The sequence below is a fragment of the Oncorhynchus masou genome, chromosome 11, assembly GCF_036934945.1.
Source record: "Oncorhynchus masou masou isolate Uvic2021 chromosome 11, UVic_Omas_1.1, whole genome shotgun sequence".
NCBI classification, from domain to species: domain Eukaryota; kingdom Metazoa; phylum Chordata; class Actinopteri; order Salmoniformes; family Salmonidae; genus Oncorhynchus; species Oncorhynchus masou.
Window position 1 is genome coordinate 20,129,457 of NC_088222.1, and position 11,232 is coordinate 20,140,688.

General features: G+C 45.0%; 1 pseudogene; it reads right to left on the reverse strand.

Annotated features, from left to right (window-relative positions):
- Nucleotides 1-241: 241 nt before the first annotated feature.
- Nucleotides 242-8,646, reverse strand: LOC135547816 (alpha-methylacyl-CoA racemase-like; annotated as a pseudogene).
- Nucleotides 8,647-11,232: the final 2,586 nt, after the last annotated feature.

Here is an 11,232-nt window from a genome sequence, read left to right on the forward strand (position 1 = left end):
TCAGTGACACCAGAGTGATTGATGAGGCTCTTCAAAGAATAACCTCAGCAGCAGGGAGGGACAGTCCCATCAGTCAGCTGGCTCAGGCACCAGGGCAACAGGAAGAAGAGGGATCAGATGGAGCAGAAGCACCAGCAGTAGTGCCACAAACGTCTGCTGTTTGGATGCTGTTTGACGAGAGAGCAACTGGGGATGCAGCACGAAGGAATCACTGAGCAGATGCCATAATGGAGGTCTGATCCTATTTGGAGGAGCCCCTCCTCCAAAGATCTGCAGATCCTCTGAGCTGGTGGAAGAACAAGGCCTCTGTCTCCCGATGGCTTACTAAAGTCATGACAGGGAGACTCTGCATAGTGGCCACATCCGTTCCCTCTGAGAGGGTCTTCTCAAAAACGGGACAAATAATTACTGAGAGAAGAAACCGCATCAGCCCCTCGAAAGTGAGGCAGCTTGCATTTCTGAATGCAAATCTCTCATGAAAGCAAAATATGGTCAGCATTGCTGTGTGCTGCTGGTTATAGCATAGAAATAAAGAAGAGAGAGAAAAGAGGGTCCGTTTAATGTTTTAAGTGGGATGCTGCAGTTTTGCACATTGTTATATATTTTTCTTTGATATGGTGCTATATTCTATTATTATGTTGTTCGGACTGCATTCCGTTTGTTTATAAACATTAAAAAAGTTATACTTTAAATGCACATGTGTAATAGCATCCTTTTTTACATGTTTTTATATTTGTGGGATGCTGCATTTTCTATTTTTTTCTTTTTTTTTCTTTGTTGTGGTGCAATATTCAATTATGCTGTTCAGATTGTATTTGTTTTGAATGGTTAGATTTATATGCATTTTGTTTATATACATTAAAAAGTTACACTTTAAATTTAAATGTTTAATAGCATTCTTTTCCATAACAAACCAATGCATTTTTAATACATTGTGGTTAAGGTAGAGTGTGATTTCATTTAATTATTTAATTAGAATTGTTTTAACACTAATCATAGTCAAACTATTGCAAACTGTTTTACTTGAATAAATACAAAACATTTTTTTTTTAAAGAGCCGTTTGGGAGCCAAAAGAGCCGTCTCTATTTGGTGAGCTGGGCCAAACGAGCCGGGTCACTGAAAAGAGCCGGAATGCCCATCACTAGGGCTAATTGCCTTGCCAACCAACAATGTGACTGTCTTGGCCCCTCACTGAGGCATTTATCAGCAGATTAAGTGCACTTCTTACTGACAAAAGAGCAGTCATCTACATCACAGGCATGAATAGGAAGTAGCCGACTGCATACCTAAGGTTTGCATACCTACATATGTAGTTTACATGAATTATAAACTCAGTGAGATTGGAATGGTAAAACATGATGTGGTTATTAAATCCTTGAATATGGGAGCTACAATATTATGATTCTTCCCGTAACTAAAACCGTGATTTTTTTTGCATTTGCAGATGTCTTCACAGCATGGTATTAACCTTAAAAGTGTGATCTCTATCTTTGGAAAAGTGCCCACAATCCCTGGAGGAAAACGAAAGTACAAGCCTTAAGCAAAACGTAATGTTGTTTACAGCGATCACGGAGGGGAGGTTAATATATTCATTGAAAAATAAAAATGGGGCTTCAGGCGGCATAGCGTCTATGGCTCTAACAACATATAAAATATGACAGTGAGCTGCGGCAAAAGTCAATAAAACCAAACCTTGAGCACATCCTGCATCCCACCTCATCTACATACTAGATTTGACTGGCATTTGAAGACGTGCTCCGGAACAGACAACACAGAGTTACACATGGAGTAAACAATTAACAAGTCAATAACACAGTAGAAAAAAAAGAGAGTCTATATACATTGTGTGCAAAATGCATGAGGAGGTAGGCGAATAATTATAATTTTGCAGATTAACACTGGAGTGATAAATGATCAGATGGTCATGTACAGGTAGAGATATTGGTGTGCAAAAGAGCAGAAAAGTAAATAAATATAAACAGTATGGGGATGAGGTAGGTAAAATTGGGTGGGCTATTTACCGATAGACTATGTACAGCTGCAGCGATCGGTTAGCTGCTCAGATAGCAGATGTTTGAAGTTGGTGAGGGAGATAAAAGTCTCCAACTTCAGCGATTTTTGCAATTCGTTCCAGTCACAGGCAGCAGAGAACTGGAACGAAAGGTGGCCAAATGAGGTGTTGGCTTTAAGGATGATCAGTGAGATACACCTGCTGGAGCGCGTGCTACGGGTGGGTGTTGCCATCGTGACCAATGAACTGAGATGAGGCGGAGCTTTACCTAGCATGGACTTGTTGATGACCTGGAGCCAGTGGGTCTGGCGACGAATATGTAGCGAGGGCCAGCCGACTAGAGCATACAGGTCGCAGTGGTGGGTGGTATAAGGTGCTTTAGTAACAAAACGGATGGCACTGTGATAAACTGCATCCAATTTGCTGAGTAGAGTATTGGAAGCTATTTTGTAGATGACATCGCCGAAGTCGAGGATCGGTAGGATAGTCAGTTTTACTAGGTAAGTTTGGCGGCGTGAGTGAAGGAGACTTTGTTTTGCGGAATAGAAAGCCGATTCTAGATTTGATTTTAGATTGGAGATATTTGATATGAGTCTGGAAGGAGAGTTTACAGTCTAGCCAGACACCTAGATACTTATAGATGTCCACATATTCTAGGTCGGAACCATCCAGGGTGGTGATTTGTAGCCAATGTGTAGTTCATACATGCACAATCTATGAGCAGAATGAATGACATACCTCAATTTGCCATGAAATCCCTAGTTTAAAAGCGGCTGTTTTCTTGAAGCTGTGCCACACTATTTTTTCTATATTTCTCCCCACGTGGGCAAGCACCCTAGCAATTGAAGTTCAGGTTTCAGGAGCAGAGAAAAAAGTTTGGAATTTTCAAATCAAATCAAATCAAATTTTATTTGTCACATACACATGGTTAGCAGATGTTAATGTGAGTGTAGCGAAATGCTTGTGCTACTAGTTCTGACAATGCAGTAATAACCAACGAGTAATCTAGCTAACAATTCCAAAACTACTACCTTACACACACAAGTGTAAAGGGATAAAGAAAATGTATATAAAGATATATGAATGAGTGATGGTACAGAGCGGCATAGGCAAGATGCAGTAGATGGTATTGAGTACAGTATATACATATGAGATGAGTATGTAAACAAAGTGGCATAGTTCAAAGTGGCTAGTGATACATGTATTACATAAAGATGCAGTAGATGATATAGAGTACAGTATATACGTATACATATGAGATAAATAATGTAGGGTATGTAAACATTATATGAAGTAGCATTGTTTAAAGTGGCTAGTGATATATTTTACATCAATTCCCATCAATTCCCATTATTAAAGTGGCTGGAGTTGAGTCAGTGTGTTGGCAGCAGCCACTCAATGTTAGTGGTTGCTGTTTAACAGTCTGATGGCCTTGAGATAGAAGCTGTTTTTCCAGTCTCTCGGTCCCAGCTTTGATGCACCTGTACTGACCTCGCCTTCTGGATGATAGCGGAGTGAACAGGCAGTGGCTCGGGTGGGTGTTGTCCTTGATGATCTTTATGGCCTTCCTGTGACATCGGGTGCTGTAGGTGTCCTGGAGGGCAGGTAGTTTGCCCCCGGTGATGCGTTGTGCAGACCTCACTACCCTCTGGAGAGCCTTACGGTTGTGGGCGGTGCAGTTGCCATGCCAGGCGGTGATACAGCCCAACAGGATGCTCTCGATTGTGCATCTGTAGAAGTTTGTGAGTGCTTTTGGTGACAAGCCAAATTTCTTCAGCCTCCTGAGGTTGAAGAGGCGCTGCTGCGCCTTCTTCACGATGCTGTCTGTGTGGGTGGACCAACTCAGTTTGTCTGTGATGTGTACGCCGAGGAACTAAGAACTTACTACCCTCTCCACTACTGTTCCATCGATGTGGATAGGTGGGTGTTTCCTCTGCTGTTTCCTAAAGTCCACAATCATCTCCTTAGTTTTGTTGGTTATTTTCCTGACACCACACACCGAGTGCCCTCACCTCCTCCCTGTAGGCCGTCTCGTCGTTGTTGGTAATCAAGCCTACCACTGTTGTGTCGTCCGCAAACTTGATGATTGAGTTGGAGGCGTGCGTGGCCACGAAGTCGTGGGTGAACAGGGAGTACAGGAGAGGGCTCAGAACGCACCCTTGTGGGGCCCCAGTGTTGAGGATCAGCGGGGTGGAGATGTTGTTACCTACCCTCACCACCTGGGGCGGCCCGTCAGGAAGTCCAGTACCCAGTTGCACAGGGCGGGGTCGAGACCCAGGGTCTCGAGCTTGATGACGATTTTGGAGGGTACTATGGTGTTAAATGCTGAGCTGTAGTCGATGAACAGCATTCTCACATAGGTATTCCTCTTGTCCAGATGGGTTAGAGCAGTGTGCAGTGTGGTTGAGATTGCATCGTCTGTGGACCTATTTGGGCGGTAAGCAAATTGGAGTGGGTCTAGGGTGTCAGGTAGGGTGGAGGTGATATGGTCCTTGACTAGTCTCTCAAAGCACTTCATGATGACGGAGGTGAGTGCTACGGGGCGGTAGTCGTTTAGCTCAGTACCTTAGCTTTCTTGGGAACAGGAACAATGGTGGCCCTCTTGAAGCATGTGGGAACAGCAGACTGGGATAGGGATCGATTGAATATGTCCGTAAACACACCAGCCAGCTGCTCTGCGCATGCTCTGAGGGCGCGGCTGGGGATGCCGTCTGGGCCTGCAGCCTTGCGAGGGTTAACACGTTTAGATGTTTTACTCACCTCGGCTGCAGTGAAGGAGAGTCCACATGTTTTGGTTGCGGGCCGTGTCAGTGGCACTGTATTGTCCTCAAAGCGGGCAAAACAGTTATTTAGTCTGCCTGGGAGCAAGACATCCTGGTCCGTGACTTGGCTGGTTTTATTTTTGTAATCCGTGATTGACTGTAGACCCTGCCACATACCTCTTGTGTCTGAGCCGTTGAATTGCGATTCTACTTTGTCTCTATACTGACGCTTAGCTTGTTTGATTGCCTTGCGGAGGGAATAGCTACACTGTTTGTATTCAGTCATGTTTCCGGTCACCTTGCCCTGATTAAAAGCAGTGGTTCGCACTTTCAGTTTCACACGAATGCTGCCATCAATCCACGGTTTCTGGTTTGGGAATGTTTCAATCGTTGCTATGGGAACGACATCTTCAACGCACGTTCTAATGAACTCACCGAATCAGCGTATTCGTCAATGTTGTTGTCTGACGCAATACGAAACATATCCCAGTCCACGTGATGGAAGCAGTCTTGGAGAGTGGAATCAGAAGTTTCTGTTGTTGAGGGCCCTGGTTCAGAGTTTTCTTCTATTAAATAAACATTATATCCTACGGCATTCATTAGGCAAAAAACAATATGCTGCAACATACAAACCAGTATGTCTATCATCTTGTGATATGCATTGTACAGATGTACCTGGAGCTATAGAGCATTATTTCACTATTGGTCTTTAGAAAGCATTTACTGTAGGTGTACTGAGAACAGCACTGTGGGTATAGAAGTGGACTGAGGGTCGTGATCTGCTCAGACCTCAACTGGGCTGATCTCATTCTCACCATGCTGGCATCAATGACCTGCCCTCTGCCCAACCTCCAGCAGGACCAGGACCACCTCGAAGGCACACGTCAGACCCTCACCCGCAAAGTCTGACACCAGGTTCAGAGGAGCGTAGGGCTTCTCATGGCTCCGGCCCAACATGGAGAACAAGCCTGACACAGGAGGAGGGGAATGCATGTAGTAAGCGAGGCAGAATTGGAGGGAGATTCCTTTATGTCTGTATGGACAATGGTACAGTACATAGAAAGGATGCTGTAAATTATCTAAAATAAACATCTAGTCTAATGGAAAGTTATTAGCTACATAATAAACCATAGTCATTGAATTTATAGCCTTCAAGTATATACCAGATGATAATTGAAATATGATACATTATTAATAACAATAGGTTTGAATTAGCTTGAGTTCAGAAGATGGGTCATTCCACCAATAAGTGTCTTTTGGGCAATGTAAATGATCCCCCTAACCCCAAAAAAACGTTATTTCACCAAATGTTTACATTCTGTCATAAAGAGCACATTAAAACACATATAAACATGGCTATAGTAAGTGGCAATTAAAGTAACAGGGTTGACGTTTTCATTTTAAATCCACCATAACTCCCATTGTGACAGGGGGAATGGAGGGGCAATTGAAGTGAAATTACATTTTTGGGTTAAGTGGGCTAAAAATCTGATTAATTGAATTTTCCCTGTGTTCCATATTAAAGGGCACTTCATTACCCCTGGACTTATTCCACATTTTATTGTGTTACAGTTTGTATTTTGGAGTAACTATACAGTTGTTGATCCATCCTCAGTCTTCTCCTATCATGGCCATTAAACTCTGGAACTGTTTAAAGTCACCATTGGCCTCATCGTGAAATCCCTGAGCCATTTCCTTCCTCTCCGGCAACTGAGTTAGGAAGGATGCCTGTGTCTTTGTCGTGAGTGTGTGTATTGATACACCATCCAAAGTGTAATTAATAACTTCACCATGCTCAAATGAATATTCAATGCCTGCTTTATTTTTACCCATCTATCAATAGATGCGCTTCTTTGCGAGGCATTGGGAAACTTCTTTGGTCTTTGTGGTCGAATCTGTGTTTGAAACTCGCTGCTCAACTGAGGTACCTTACATATAATTGTACGTGTGGTGTACAGCGATGATGTAGTCATTCAGAAATCATGTTAAACACTATTATTGCACACAGAGTGAGTCCATGCAACATATTGTGACACATTTTTACTCCTGAACTTACAGTGCATTCAGAAAGTATTCCGACCCCTTCAAATTTTCCACATTTTGTTACATTACAGCCTTATTCTAAAATTGAGTAACTAAACACATTTTCCTCATCAATCTACATACAAGGCCGCAGAATGGCGAAGTGAAAAAGGGTTTTTAGAAATTTTAGCATAAAGTATTCAGCCCTTTGCTAAGAGACTCAAAATAGAGCTCAGGCGCATCATGTTTCCATTGATCATCCTTTCTACCACTTGATTGGAGTCCACCTGTGGTAAATCCAGTTGATTGGACATGATTTGGAAATGCACACACCTGTATATATAAAAGGTCCCACAGATCACAGTGTATATCAGAGCAAAAACCAAGCCATGAGGTCAAAGGAAATATCCGTAGAGCACCGAGACAGGATTGTGTCGAGGCAGGGATCTGGGGAAGGGTACCAAAACATTTCTGCAGGTGCCCAATAACAGTGGACTCCATCATTCTTATATGGAAAATGTTTTGAACCACCGAGACTCTTCCTAGAGCTGAGGAATCAGGGGACAAGGGGTTGAATACTTATTGACTGAAGACATTAACGTTTCATTTTTAATTAATTAGTAAATATATATATGTTTTAAAGCAATTTAATCCATTTTAAATTCAGTCTGTAACGACAAAATGTGGAAAAAGTAATGGGGGTGTGAATACTTTCTGAAGGTAAAATTCAATATTGGTACACAAGTTCTACTGAAAATATCAAAGGGATGCAAAAAGGTACTCTATTCGTGGAACGACCCAGATGGTTGCCATCGAGGCTATTCAATTATTATAGAGCTATCAATCGTAAGTAATATGCCATTGAATGGTCTGTTTTTCCTATATTTGCTTTTCAACTGAAGCCACATCTTATGTCACTGATGGAAAGTCAAGAGAAATAATACAAATTTTATTCCAGTGAAGTTGTTTCTTCTTGACATGACGAGGTAGTTGATGTCATGGCCAGCAGCCTTGGCTCCACTCAAGCCGTAGCCAGTGAGGCATGAGTAGATCAGACGAGGGTTCTCCTTCAGTAGCTCCTCTGGACCCATGCCCAGCTTCTCAATAACTCCTACACAGAAACACAGTTAATGGAGAGGTACAGACTTTAGATACGTTCAAAAAAGGAATACAAGTACTGAGAAGCAACATGAAAGTGTACCAGTAGTCAGGTTCGACCTATTCAGAACCAAACACCCACACCACATGCCCAGAAACAGAACACATCACTAAGTCATGTAGTCATGTAGTCATGTAGATGAGGTTGGGCCAGGGACACTGTCAATTTATATAGACCCTGCACTCATAACCATCAAATAGACAGACAACTGCAAACCCTGGGAAAAATGCCCTTTCAATACAGCCACCAGCTAACTGGGAAAGTAACTACAGCTACCCAAGCAGTTTCCATATAAACGCTTTCTCAGACTCAAAACAACCAAGATGCAGAAAGCTTAGCCTTTTTTATGCCAAAGGAGGAGAGGCACAGTAGTAGACCAGAAGAGTGCAATTGATTTCACTCTGGGTTTAATTGCAGGGTTTGGTAATGGCCACTTTGACACAAATGATAAGGAAACTACATTCGTTATTGGACAAATATGATTCAGAAAAAAATGCAAAGGCTTTCTACACAAAAATAAAGAGCTAGGTTTGCTCACTTGATTAGCAGGGAGGACTCTGATTCCAAGGTCAAAAAAAGTAGATGGACGGTCACGTGATGTTACATCCCCTGAATCAGGAGTGAGTATTCAATCTATTGCTCTTCCTGTTAGACTCTTTAGTACCCATCACTCTGGCTGACTGTCCCTCATGCCCTATGTCTACAGCGTTAGTGGATTCCGGCGCTGCAGGTAACTTTATGGATTAGACCCTTGTCTCTGCTCTTAATATTACTACCTACCCGCTCTTCTCTCCTTTTCAGGTTCAAGGTCTCGACTGTCGGCCTCTAGGATCCAGAACCATCACACTCATCACCCAACCACTCACCCTCACCGTGGAGCCCAATCACCAGGAAAACATCCCCTTCATGACCAGCGCACCAGTTCACAAGATCATCCACAGCCTACCTTGGCTTCTGCATCATAACCCTATTCACCCTACCCCATCTCATGGTCGAGGATGAGAATCACCAACTGGTCACCTGAATGCCCAGAAGACCTGCTTTCCTGTCCCCTGTGGTTCCACGTCGTTTGAGAGTCCTGTGGTTGCCCTCCAGCCCAACATCATGGAGGAATATCAGGATCTAAGGGAGGTATTCTCCAAGACCCGCGCTACCGGTTTCCCTCCTCATCACCCCTGGGACTGTGCCATTGACCTGTTTTCCAGTGCTACACCTCTGCACAGACGCATCTACCCTCCACCCAGGCCATGGAGGGCTACATTCAACATTCAATAGGCGCTCCTATGGTTTCATCCGTGGTCTCAATGACATCACCAAGAAGTATCGGTACCCTCTCCCGCTGGTGCGGTCAGCCATCAAGCAGCTCCACGGGGCCCGGTTCTTCAACAAACTGTAGGCACGCCGCAGGTCCAATCTCATTCGCATCCGGGAGGGGGATGAATGGAAGACGGCGTTCAGCACGATGTCTGGTCAATACAAGTACTTGGTTATGCCCTTTGGCTTAGCCAATGCTCTGTCAGTGTTCCAGGCATTTGTCAGCGAGGTGTACATTTACATTTACATTTAAGTCATTTAGCAGACGCTCTTACAGGGACATGCTAGGACATCAGGTGATTGTGTAATTCGATGACATCCTGATCTTCTCGACCAACCTGGAGGATCACATCACTCACGTTCGAGCAGTCCTGGAATGCCTATTGGCTAACCACCTGTTCGTCAAGGCGGAAAAGTGCCAATTCCAGAGGGCTGTCTCCTTCTTGGGCAACCAAATCAGCCCGCAGGGAGTGAGGATGGAGGACAAGAAGGTAGATGCGGTAAAGTCATGGCCAGTCCCAACCACCATCAAGGGGTTATGCCCCTCTCACCTCCCTCCTCAATGTTGGGCCTCGTAGGTCAGTTTGGTCTCATCAGCCGACGAGGCCTTTCGTCTAAAGGGGCGCTTCACCTACCCAGATCCCACACTACCTTTTGTGCTTGACGCAGATGCATCGGAGGTGGGTGTGGGGCCAATTTTGTCACAAAGACAGGGGGACCGACAAAAATTGTATCATTGTGCTTTCCTCTCCAAAACACTGTCCCCCGCAGAGAGAAATTTACGACATCTGGAGCTCTTGGTGGTGAAGTTGGCATTAGAGGAGTGGAGACACTGGCTCAAGGGTGCCAAGGAACCATTCGTCATCCTCACCGACCATCAGTTGACCCCCTTCCAGTGTGTGTTGGGTTTCTAGTCGGCCCTGGCCCCGTGGACCCTGGGCCAGACCACAGCTAATGTGGTAGATGAGTGGTTCCGGCTTGCGGAGGAGGTGTGGAACAATGCGCACATGAGACTCCAGCGCGCCGTCCATCATCAGAAGGAGCAGGGAGACCCCTGTGTTCCATCCTGGGGATCGCATCTAGCTCTCAACCAGGAACCTCCCACTCCACCTGCCCTGCAAGAAACTGAGTCCCCGGTTTGTGGGGCCGTTCAAGGTTCTCCGGAGGGTTAATGAGGTGACATACAAGTTACAATTACCCAGTCACTACAATATCTCACCCTCTTTTCATATCTCCCTGTCCCCTAGTTGATGCTGTCCCCCACGACACACCTCCACCCCCCCCCCCCCCCGGACATCGAAGGGAGCCCAGCGTATGCTGTCAGATCCCTGGATCCCAGTATCAGGTGGACTGGGAGGGGTATGGAGCGGTGTTGGGATCCGGTGGAGGACATTCTGGACCCCAACATCATCCGTGATTTCCACCTTCGCCGCCCGGAATGACCCACTCTTCGTCCCCGGGGTTGTCCCCCTGGTCGGTGTCGTCCTGCGGCTGGAGCTGCACGTCAGATGGGAGGTACTGTCACATCTGCTCCTGCTTCTCCCCTCTAGTGTACGGCGTTGCCAGAGTACTAACCACCGGTCCTGGGATTCATCATTACGCACACTAGCACTCATCATTACGCACATGACCTGGACTCCATTACCTTCATAATTTCCTCCCCTTTATATGTCACTCTCCCAGGTTCCCTCACCAGTTGGTATTGTTCTTGTTAGTGTCGATTTCCTGGTTTTGTTGTTTTATTAAAACGTTTCACCTGATTCCGACTCACTGCTCCATCATTACAATAAACAGCGCAGGGGGGTAGAATTTGATTAGCTGTTCAGCATTCTTAATGTATGGCTTGGGGTGTAGAAGCTGTTAAGGAGCCTTTGGACCTAGACTTGGCGCTCCAGTACCGCTTGCTGTGCGGTTTAAGAGAGAACAGTCTATGACTAGGGTGGCTGGAGTCTTTGACCATTTT